The following is a 12,382-nucleotide window of genomic DNA, read 5'->3' on the forward strand; positions in this document are numbered from 1 at the left end:
ATCAAGCAGTGATAGTGGCAGTAACTCTGCCTACTAACATATAGTTTTATACTTTGCAAAGTACTTTATATGGTTCCTCATTTGTGGCTCAGAAGAGCCCTCACAGGTAGGCAGAACTTGTTTTATTCTTCTCATTTAGGTTAAGAGATGACCTGAGGTGACACAGGGGACTGGGCTGAGACTTGGCTCCACTGATTCTAATTCAGGGTCCTTGCCTTAAACCACAGAAACTCCTGAAGGAGGAGATCTATATGGCTCATAAGCTTATAGTTCTTCAGACTTCCAGAAAACAAATTTGTGCTTTCTTCAGAGTGCTTTTGATGGTGAAAAAGAGGCATAAAAAATGGACTCTCTCATGAATATATTGAGCTCACACCACACACACACACACACACACACACACACACACACGCCCCTTGGTCTCCTCAGATTCAGCCCAATTCTGACTCTTCTGACCTATTGTGTGCCAGGGACTATCAAAGGATCTCAAATATGTTAAAAGCTACTAATTATTTTAGCACAATGTTACTTGACCTATAATAAAAGACTAGAAATAATGGTATTTACATACATAGAGAGGAAGATGTGATTAAGTCACTTTGGGGAATTTGGGGAAAGCTTCACCAAGAAGATAATAGTAAACTGGGCTTTAAAGGATTATTCTAGGGAGAGAAGGTTATTCTAGGAAAAACATATTCTTCCTCAGATACCCTATTCCTTTGTCATGGTAATTGGGTGTATACAGAACGTGGGATCTATGGGAAGGAATGGTGGGAAATGATGCTGGTAGATTGAAGTCTGGTTGCAAAGGGCCTTGAGTGCCTGGCTCAGGAGGTGCTGTATTTGGCCTGAGCATGCCAGGTTTGTTAGTGAGGCAGTGACATGATTAAACTTGCTGTGTTTTAGAAAGCAAATGGGGTTGGTAAGGGAAAGTCAGGTTGGGACAAGGGACAAGTCAGAAATTATTGTAATAGTTTAGGAGAAGGAAGATGGCCCTCACCCGGCCATCATGCCTAATTATACATTGAGGAGAATGGTAGCAACAACATTAGTGAGGCTTAAAGACCAATTGGATGTGGAGACACACCAGTTGGATTTTGGATGCACACACTGGTTGGTTTTCCATTGGTATACACACACACATACACACACACACACACACACACACACACACACACACACACACCTTGCTCTCCCCAGATTCAGCCCAATTCTGACTCTTCAAGCTAACCATTTCTGTAGTTTTCTATCCTCAAGAAGGAGAGAAAAAATTTAGGTCTGTGATCTTAAGGATCCTTTCTGTGTGATGTGATTGTTGACCCCATAGGATTCTTCTGGCTGAGAAATGCTGAGTGTAAACACAGTTTTGAAGGCTTGGATGCGATGACTATATGTATTGCAGATTATTTACCTTTTATGTATTTGGAACTGTTGTTGCCTATTTGAAAGCCCGCCTACTAAGCACTTTGGGGAAATGACTCTCACTCATCGAGTGACCTCTGATAGGGAAACATTGGCAGGGCAACCTATTCTCCCTTCATTTCATGCTGAAGGAGAGCTGAGGTATTAGACAAGGGATTACACTGCAGTGCTTATGTCCAATCCCACACTTTTCTGGAATCCTCTCCACTCTTCTAGTAATTAGGGATCACTCATCCTGACTTTCAATGTAATGCAAGGTAGAGTTAGGAAAAAGAAACCAACAAATACCAACTGCTTGCTCTTCAAATTACAAGCATCAAGAATTCATTTCTGTTGTATAAAGGGTTAAATTTAATCTGAGGTAAAAATGAGTGTTTCTTCTTTAATATGGATTTGCCTCATTCCTACTTCACCCAAATTCATGTAACACTGTGGGAAGAGTCCCCAAGTAATCTGACATGCTTAGTCAAAAAGATTTTGGGGGCGTCTGGGTGGCTCAGTCCATTAAGTGTCTGACTCTGTTTCTGCTCAGGTCATGCTCTCAGGGTAGTGAGATCGAGCCTTGTATTGGGGCTCCATGCTGGGTGTGGAGCCTGCTTAAGATTCTTTCTCTCCCTCTGCCCCTTACCTTCTAGCTCTCTCTCTTAAAACAACAGCAAAAAACAAAACACAGGGGTGCCTGGGTGGCTCAGTTGGTTGAGTGTCTGACTTTGGTTCAAGTTATGATCTCACAGTTCTTGAATTTGAGCTACACATTGGCTGTCTGCTGTCAGCCCAGAGCCGCTGCAGATCCTCTGTCCCATCCTCCCTCCCCCCACCTCTCCCCTGCTCGTGCTCTGGCACGCTCTCTTTCAAAAATAAACAAACATTAAAACACACACACAAAACAAAAAACAAAACAAAAAAAACCTTCAAAAAGGTTTTGGGGTCCTCTTCTATGTCCAAGTCCTGTGTTTCCATGGATTAGAGAGGCATTTTGAGGCTGTCCTGGTTGTTCATATACTGGTATTGCCGCCTGGGCAAGCACCTTCAACCTCTCTGAGCCCCAGTTACTGCAGTGAACATAATCCTAGTTGTGTTCTGGGAGTGCTGTGAAGGCTGAGACATGTGAGGCCACTTGAGAAAAGTCTGGCACAAGGTAGGGTTCAGTATATATTAGTTTCTTTAGATACTGGTTGATAGAAGTTAGGGCAGAGACAAGCTTTTCCTTTAGAGAGATTTTGACTTTGTTTTTAAAACCATTGGTTGGCAGCATGTTCCTTAAAATTTCTTGATTCTCATATCTCCATTAATAGATCCTGATGTCAAAAATGGAAGTATATGTAGGTGCCTGGGTGGTTCAGTGGGTTAAGCTTCTGACTTTGGCTCAGGTCATGATCTCACGGTTTGTGAGTTTGAGCCCCATGTTGGGCTCTGTGCTGACAGCTCAGAGCTTGGAGCCTGCTTTGTTTCTGTGTCTCCCTCTCTCTCTGCCCCTACCCCGCTCATGCTCTGTCTCTCTCAAAAATAAATAAACACTTAAAAAATTTTTTAAAAATGGAAGTATAAGGCCATGTACCCTCTTGATGATCTAGAAAATAGGTGTATTTTTACTTTGTCTCTTCAGGGTGATTACAGAAAGTAGAATCATTTTGGCATTGAAAGATGGAGCTTTACAAATCCTTGTCTTTCAGACTTTATAAAACTCTGTCAGCATGCTTTTCTGAAGCAAATTTACTAAAACTATCTTTTTATTTATTAAATTTTTTTAATGCTTATTGTTGAGAGAGAGAAAGCGTGCGAGCAATGCAGTACGAACAGGGAGGGACAGAAAGAGAGGGAGACACAGAATCTGAAGCAGGCTACAGGCTCTGAGCTGTCAGCACAGAGCCCGACCTGGGGCTCGAACTCATGGACTGTGAGATCATGACCTGAGCCAAAGTTGGACGCTTAACCAACTAAGTCACCCAGGTGCCCCTCTTTTTTTTTTCTTTTAAAACAAGTGACAGGTATAGGTACATAATTCAAATTACCTTCTAGTCTTCGAAAAGAAGTGTTAAATCATGCTGTTGTATAACTTTAGGTAAATTATCTTGGCCAGTCAAATAGCCGTCTAACATTTGGCCGCATCTCATTTATTGAGAACCTTTTATGCATTAAGTACTGGTGTTATACCTGGGAGCAAAATATAGTCCCAGAAATTGTCCCAAGTTTATTTGACTTGGATATTTTGTCCTTTACAAAATTCAGTGGGCGTTTGTTGCTATGTGGAATGTAAGGTGGTTCTCTTGTCTTTTCAGGAGGGAGGGGTGGAGAAGTGGCCAAACTTTAAAAAATTAATTGCATTAGAGTAAGTGACTGGAGTACCCGTTTTCATTGACCTAATTGCTACATAGATGTGCAATTATTTAATCTAAGTAATTTGTACTTCTGCAGTTTTATCATTTTCATGCTTCATCATCACCCTGTATATTCAAGGTATTGAACCTGTTCCATAAACAGTATTAATCTCAATTACTTTGTGAGCTTTAAATAATATTCCCTTATTAAATATATTCTTTGTTATGCTGCCCATGTTTTTACAGTGTCAGAAGCTGTTGATGCTGATAAAAGCAAACATTTAGTTTAAAAACCTTTTCATGTTTTAATGAGATTAAAAAAATAATGTGTACATTTATATTTCCCAAGGTTTTGGTTATGGAAAACACCTTGTTAGGCAAATATAGAACTTTGAGTCCAGAGTCCAACTCATGGCTTGGCTTTTTATTCAAGGGACATTCAAATAGAACATTTTCAGTCTTGGCCAGAACCATGGTGTTGAAACATCGAAAAGAAGATTTAAATTGGCCCATGAGACTATAAACTTCTTGAAGGCAGGGCCTGCCACTACAGATCTCTGTAGCTCTGAAACATGGTTGGCTGTTCTTTAAATGTTTGGTGGTTGAACTGAAGTGAGTAATGAAACTGAATTTGGGACTCTGTGTCCCAGGTTTTCCTTATTTTATGTACATAGGACTACCCTGGCAAACCATACTTCTTCTCAAAAATTTCATCTTCTTATGTTCATCTTTGTGGAACATTTTTATGGCCTCCTGCTGTGACTCATTTGGGTAATGAGTTAACTGCTTCCTTGGAGCCCAGCCCTTCCTTTTAAGCTGTGGTATTCAGGTCCCCCAAAGTAGTTTGCCTCTGGGTAGAAATCACAACAAAGTATCCAAATAATACTTCAACTTCTAGGTAAAGACAGAACTAAAATTAAAAACTCTGTATCATGTAAGCCATCTGAAAAACAAACCTAGGAGCATTTGTATCTTTCCATTAACTCTTGGCTACTGCAAGGGAATTCATCTTTTCTACAGAGATAAAAAGGTTACCCAAGACTGTCTCTCCAGATTCAAAAGTTCTGAAGTTTTAGTGTGAAGTTCAGTTTGACTGGCATTTAACTTTAGAACCTATGCCCCTATCTAATTTAATTGTCACGACCAAAAACAGATTAATTCAGATATATGTGCTAAGTTTTTAGGCTCATTGTTAGAATGGGGGAAAAGGCAAGAAGGAAAAGTGTCACTTTCTCTAGTCTCTAGTCACCACGAAGGGATTCACTCCTTTGCCTCTTCCTTTTTTTTTTTAAATTTTTTAAAAACATTTTTATTTATTTTTGAGAGAGAGGGAGAGAGGGAGAGAGGAAGGAGCAGAGAGAGAGGGAGACACAGAATCCGAAGCAGGTTCCAGGCTCTGTGCTGTCAGCACAGAGCCCGATGAGGGCCTTGAACCCATGAACTGTGAGATCATGACCTGAGCTGAAGTCAGATGCTTAACCAACTGAGCCACCCTGGCACCCTGACTCCTGTGCCTCTTCTATTAGTCTAGCACAGTTTCGCATACTTCAGTGTGCCTGTGAACTTTTGTACAGGTTTGTATGCCCAAAACCACATCTTCCCTGTCTTACGGGTGACTTAAGAGACCTCAAAAGGAACTCTTAGCTATCTTGATGAATTCATCTCTGACAACGACTCCTGTGCATATAGTGCACAAGAAAATGATAAAACTAAGGGAGAAATTTCTGGAGAGACCTTTAACCCTTTTCTGCCTCAATTTCTCACTTGTGAAATAGGGAGACTAGTGCCTGGTCCTCACATCCTGTGTCTTGGCCATAAAGAAGCTTATGTCCAAAGTGCTTCTACTGTACTCAGGGTGATCTCTCCATGCCCAGTATCAGGCTGTCTGGTCTGGAGATGCCAGCAGACCTCATTTAGGGTGGGTTCCAAGTCTGGCTTCTTGCAGAGATACTGTGGGATGCATAGGAAAACTTCCTGAGCCTTCTGGTGTCACTATGGGGCTTTGGAGCTTGTTTTTAATAACAAGCAAATATTATCAGCAACTGAATGGAGAGTGAGATGCCAACCCTGCCAAAGTTCTGTTGGAAGCAGGGGGCTGTCCTGTGTCTCTCAACCCACTGTCTCTGATGCTCTCTTGTCACACTGACAGGGCTCTCGCTGGCTGGGCTGATTGGTCGCCGGCAATAACTGATATGGAATACTGATATTCTCACGGGCAGTTCCTTCCACTCCAAAGAAGCTCCTTTCCTCCCCTCTTCCCACGTTCCCAACCCCAGCCTGGTGCCCAGCCACCCCCGACCGTGACGCCCCTTCACCCGGGGGAGGACAAGTCCTGGGCGTGATGCTCTGAGCTGGCGGTGAAATCCACCAGGCTGCTTTCACTCCAGCTCGCTCTCGGGAGAGTCCTGCTCCAGACTTCTCAGGGTTTTTACAGCACAAACAACTGCATGCGGGCCGAGGGGAGGCTGAAACGGACTTCTGTGTGGCGGTTTTATCGTCTTTCATCACTTTGCTGGCCTCATCCCGAGGCACTTGCCTGGATTTCTTTCTGCCTAAGACTGAGGAAGGATCCCTTCTCCTTCTTTTGACTCTTTCTGTTTTTATGGTAAGTGCTTGCATTGAATGAGCTGCTCTGCTGCAGTGAACTGAAGGCTCTTGCTTGCTTGCTCCCTCTCTTCCCAGCTAAGCTTTAGTGACCTTCTCTCTGCGTTTCTCCTTTTTTCATGGATCCCTTGTCTGGGGTGAACCAGAGAACTAAAATGCCAGGGCTCATTTGTCTGGACTGTTTTTCTTTCTTTCTTTCTTTTTCTTTTTTTCATAAACCCGAGCTTCTCAGCTCTGATGGAAACATAAGCACTCTCTCTTTGTCCTTGAAGCGGCAGCCAGGGGAATGTGTTCACACTGGTAAACTGCAGCAGTGTGTAGGGATTCTGTGGAGGGTGACTGACAAATTTGGGCAAGATGAATCCTTGGTGTGCTGAGGTTCACTCTCAGAATCCGGAAGGGCCGGGGGCTGGGCGGCCCACATAGCAAACTATTCCATCTTTCCAGGTGAAGACAGCACCCGCGTGAGTTAGGTCGGAGTCTGCCGTGGGCAGTGGCACTTGGAGCACCTGCCCCCCGAGAGTCCAGACCGGCCCTGTGTCTTGTGGGCTTCACAACTTGGGCAGTAACATTCGCAGGGGGAGGAATCCTGCACTGGCGGATGGAGTGATTCATGACCTCATTGCTTCCTTTTTCCTTTGGAATCTCAGGGTGCCTGCTTTGCAAACCATATTTTACATCCTTTTCAGAGGCTGGTGGGGCAGTGATGACAGGAACATTTTTGAGTTGGCAACACAGTTTCATCCTCCTGCTGGGAGAGAAAATGCTTTGAGGCTACTGGAATGGTTAGACTTTTTTAAGTGAAAATAAGCAGGTTTCCGAGGAAGAACATGTGTGTTGCAGCATCCACAGGCAGATTGTTTATTCCAGGACATCACTCTGAGAATAGTGTCCTAATTTTTCACCTGGTCTCCTGAGCCTTGCTGCAGACAGAAACACAACTTGAGGTCTATTACTGGCTTGCTGCCTCCTGTAGCCCAAAGGAAACGGAGAACATTTGGTATAGATCTCACTGGTGGTTGACTGAGTACCTCTCTTCACAGGGAGATGTCCTTCTCTTTTTGTTTTTGGTAGCAGGTGTGTTGAATTATTTTGGCATTCTAGAGAATAAGCTTCGCAGTGGCGTTTCTGCTTAGTTCTTTTCCAGCTTGGGCTGGAAGATGGGTTGTCTTATTTGATTTTTGTATGGGATTTCTAATTCTGGTCCATTTCACTCTAGGGAGGGTTCTGATCGATGTAATTCAGCCTGTGATTTGTAAGATACTGCACTAATAAATGTGATTTTTTGGTAACAAAGGAGAGAGAAAAGGTGGGGTGAAATTTCTGGTCTTTCCCCTGTTGATTGGGAATTGGAATATAAAGTTCCTCAACTGTCTTGCTCATTCTCACTACTTTTATTTCTACTGCCTGTGTGGATTTTTCTTAAAATAGTGGTGATGACATCAGGCATATGCTTTCATTCTGTTCCCTGGGTTCAAAGTAGATACATTTGGTGGAGGGTTCTTATATGAAAGCATACATTTAAATAAAGAGCAAGAATTTGTAGATGCTTATGTGACAGTCCAGTTTCAGAGTGAAACCAGCAAATAGGTTAACAGCAACACAACAAAAAATTAGGATCCTTGCAGACTGAAAACTCTGAATCCTTAAGTAATGTTTGAAATACTTTTGGCATTGTTTGGATTAGCTCTTCTAATATCCGTTCTTTCCTACACTCAGTTATAGCTCATAGCAATGTTGTAGTCTGACTGGTAGACTTCTCTGCTTCCTTGAATCATTCTTTCATTCTTACTTGTTTACTTACATCCTTTTTTTTTTTATAAGTTCCCTGACTTCTTTTTTTTTTTTTTTTTTTAACATTTATTTACTTTTGAGACAGAGAGAGACAGAGTATGAACGGGGGAGCGTCAGAGAGAGGGAGACACAGAATCTGAAACAGGCTCCAGGCTCCGAGCTTTCAGCACAGAGCCCAACGCGGGGCTCGAACTCACGGACCGCGAGATCATGACCTGAGCCGAGGTCGGCCGCCCAACCGACTGAGCCACCCAGGCGCCCCTGTTTACTTACATCCTTAACGGTGTTTTCTTACCTTGCTTATTCTTTTATTCCTCCAATTGCAAGGATTTTTATCAGGTGCCTGGCAACACAGCCTGAGGTACTGAAGATGGGAAGCGTTAGAATCGGCTTGTATGTCAAGGAAATAGACTCTGCATTTCACACTGCAAGCAATTTTGCATGCATTGGAAAAAATATATTTCCTTTTAATTAGCAACTTCAGCTTTGAGAGAAGAGAATTCCTTAGGCTTCTTTATCTTGCTGAGCCGAATGTTTGCCTATACAGCCAGAAGTGTGTGTGTGTGTGTGTGTGTGTGTGTGTGTGTGTGGTATATGCAAGTATATACACAAATGTTTACTTAGGACTGTTATGTGAATATACTTTTAATAGTTGTAGCATGCTCATTTAGAGGACTGAAACAAAATTCCTAAGCTATTGCTTACCATTCTCTAGCTAGCTTTTTTTGTTGTTGTTGTTATTGTAGGGATTTCCCCACTTCTCACACCCCTCCTCCAGATAACGCCTTTGGGAATTTCTTTGAATTGGGAGAATTCTAAGGCATTTCCTTGTCTCACAGCAGGGTGTCATGTTAATTCCTTTGCAGGGTCTCTGAAGGCAGCATAGAAAACTACAGCAGGAAAAACTGATAAAAGCTGTGCTGAGTGGAGCCAGTAGCCTCTTGTGATGAAGTCACCACAACATTTTATTTGTGTGTTGATTCAGCTGCTGTACCTTGCAACTGGTTTTGCTTGCCACTCTGGCAAATTGTAGTTATTTGAAATAGGTCTAGAAGCACCTACATTGGTGTAGATGCACTTATTCATTTTTCACACTTGTTAATTACAGCCATCCTTAAAACCCGTGCTCTTACTGTTTCTTTCGGGGGTGGTTTAATTTGAAATCTGCAGCTTCTACTGTAAATCAGTATTCCATTTTTATCCTGTTCCTCTCTGTGTTCTTTCCTACTTGTGCTTTATATATGTTGCTATATGTGAGCACTCATATGTGTATGCTTAGAAACTCAGGCAGTGAAAATTGACAACTAATGAAGAGTTGGTTACAGCTACTTGTTTAGTAGCTGAACTTCAGTGTTCAGAGGGAAGAAATTGCCCCCATTAATACAAATATAACCTCATGCTTCTACAGGCATTCTTGTCATTGAAACTGTTTTCCATAGTTGATTACCAGGACTAGAAATAGAATCAGTTTTGCATTTTAATTAATGACATTCTAGATCTGTCTAGGTTGGACTGCCCTCAAATCTTGACATGTTTACTACCCAAAAGGTCTTTGTATTTAGAGGGGGAGTTGATGGTGTCTATTTTTACAAAGTAAAAACTTTGATTCTATAACACAGCCTTTTTTGGGGGGTGTGGGGGAATTGGATGAACCATATCATTAAGGATGTTGGCTGATTGTTTTCTGTTGCTTTTTCCAGTACAATTAATATAGTCCCTTTACCATGTCTCCATGAGCCTTTTTTTTTAAACAGAGGAAAAGAAGAGGAATGTACAACTCCCACATAAAGCTGCTTAGGGAGAGGACTGTTCTTTAACAGAGATTCAAGACCACTTCTAACACCAGCTATGGTGGTCTACTTTGAAAGGAACTTGCTATTCAGTTGGCAACTTACATTGTATAAAATAGGAGAAATGCTTCATGAGCTGTGTTGAATGTTGCATTTTTGATCTGTGCTTCCCTATTGAATTCATTTAGGACTATAGTCACTAGACAGCTTTGCAGGAAAAAAAAATCATGTCCTCAGTAGCATAATAATCTAGCCAGACTGTCATAAATGTTTATGTTGCAAGTTATATCTCTTGGGTGGTAGAGGGAGATGGCAGAATTTTGGAGCAGAACCAAATCACAGCCCCAAAATAATGTAAGACGAAAGGGGAAATTCTTCCCTTTATGTAGCATTTAATTCTCCAGTCAAGCTGTTGGCCCTTAAGTCTGAAGATCCAAGAAATTGTTAAAAACAAATAATAACACGTTTTGTGGACCTTGTCTCTAATAGAAATCCTTGACCCTTAATTAGGCATCTGCTGAGTGGCCTTTCTTTAGGCTTGTGTGAACCAGCAGCCATTCTTATAGAAAACAGACATACTGTCATGCAGTAGGAATTTACTTACTTACATTTTTCCTGTTGGTCTCCCACTGGGGACCTCCTGTGAGTGTCAGAGGGAATCAGCGTCTGGAGACAGAGAAGACAGCTAGTCACAGTGGGATGTCTTCAGGACCCCAGGGTTCCAGTGCAACCTCAGGCACCAACTGCTATGAGACTCCTACTCCTAACAGCTCCCTTGGGCTTGGGCCAGATAATCTCATTGGGTTCCCCCAGCCATTGAAAATTATGAACTGTTATTTTACCTCTATTTTTTACTAGATGGATGGTAATTTTTAAGGCAATGGATCCAGATTAGACATTCTTAGGAGGTGGGCTATACATGCCCTTGATAACCTTCCCTGGAACTATAACCATGACGTGAACATCAGATTCAGAAAAGTGTGATAATGGTGAGCCTTCATGAACAGAGCTCCTGTGTGTATGACTACTGCCTGATTACCCTGGGACATTTTGAAATGTTCCTCCTAACCATAGAAAAGGACCTTAAGGCATGTGTTATCAACCCTCTCATTTCCTATATAAGGAAGTTGACTCTCAGGGAAGTTAAATGTCCTCCCCAGGGTTGGAGACCTGATTAGCACCTGGGAAGACATTTCAGTGCAGTGTGCGTGGATTTACTCAGATCCCTTGTTCTATTCCTGGTGTGGGACCCTTTCCACAATACACAGCTGACACTTACTGTGTCATTCATTGCTCACAAAACTGCTTTGTGGCATCCAACTCACTGGTGTCCATTATTTCTGGGTTCATTTCATGCAGATTACGTGGCTGTACCAGTCAGAGTGAGTCACATCAAGCCAATGTTTATGGTAATTTGTTCATGCTTGTGTAGAAATGCATTTTTTATATTGAAGTTTTGCTTTTCTTATGAACATTTCAAGAATTTTACAAACATTATGCTCAGTTATTTTTTCCCCTGGCATTTCAACTATTTGATGATCAGTTTTGTAGAGGGGTTGATATATTTATCGATGGATTCTTTCATCCATTCATTCACCTAATACATATTGAGCACCTATTATGTCCATCCATATGCCAAGCAGCAGGGATCCAGTGATGAAACAGCTGGATGCCACCATTGCTGAGAGTGTTCAGAGTGTAGTTATGCTTCATGGAGTTTGTCTTGATTCTCAGCCAGTGATGTTACTGTTTCACATGGTTTCTCAATCCATTTGAAAAGCCATTTGCTTGGTCAGTTTCTGCCTGGGAGTATTCCACTGACAAGTTCTTTCCCCACAAAGGCACCTTTGCTGTCATTGCAACATGTATCTTCCAGTTTTCAAAATAATATTCTTAGCTCCTGTTCTGTTACCTGACTGAAAAAAAGAGATTGATTGGCTAAACTTGTTTATACTATTATGATTCACAAAATGATTGTTTCCTTCTTTGGAAAAATTAGCTATTCCCTGGAAATCCTAAATGTGTAGTCTAGATAGCAAGGTGTTTGTGGAACTAATTGCCGGTTAAAGTCAAATCCCTTGGCCTTGCATGGCAAGCCCATTATTACATACAGCCCTTGTTTGTTTGGCCTCTTGCTCTGCAGCTCCTATGGAATATTTTTAGAAGTATCAAACCATTTGCAGTGCTCTCATTTGCCTCGGTGCCTTTGCATATGCTGGTTCCTCTGAAATGTCTCTGCTGTCTTCAGATTAACTTTCAAGGCAGGTTCAGATATCATCTCTTAAGGAAGCTCTGTGATACTTAACACCTTTACTAACCCCTGTCATGCAAAGCTGAGGTAGGTAGATCATGTCTATCCTCTTATATCCCTTAGTACAAAGATCTCATAGGATTTTATAGACTGTACTGTGATTGTTTGTCTATTGGTTCTCTTTCCCAAATAGACATTTTGTT

General features: G+C 41.8%; 1 protein-coding gene across 5 annotated transcripts in view; it reads left to right on the forward strand.

The window, feature by feature from the left end:
• ANO4 (anoctamin 4) overlaps positions 1-12,382 on the forward strand; it is a 412,471-nt gene that overhangs the window by 66,614 nt on the left and 333,475 nt on the right. The window contains exon 1 of one of the 5 annotated variants that reach the window (XM_027071005.2): positions 1,850-6,345. The exons of the other annotated variants lie outside the window; for them this stretch is intronic. The gene's annotated coding sequence lies outside the window, so the exon portion shown is untranslated. Of the gene's footprint in view, positions 1-1,849; positions 6,346-12,382 lie in introns of those variants that run through there. 5 annotated transcript variants of the gene reach the window in all.

The sequence above is a fragment of the Acinonyx jubatus genome, chromosome B4 (assembly GCF_027475565.1).
Source record: "Acinonyx jubatus isolate Ajub_Pintada_27869175 chromosome B4, VMU_Ajub_asm_v1.0, whole genome shotgun sequence".
Taxonomy (NCBI): Eukaryota; Metazoa; Chordata; class Mammalia; order Carnivora; family Felidae; genus Acinonyx; species Acinonyx jubatus.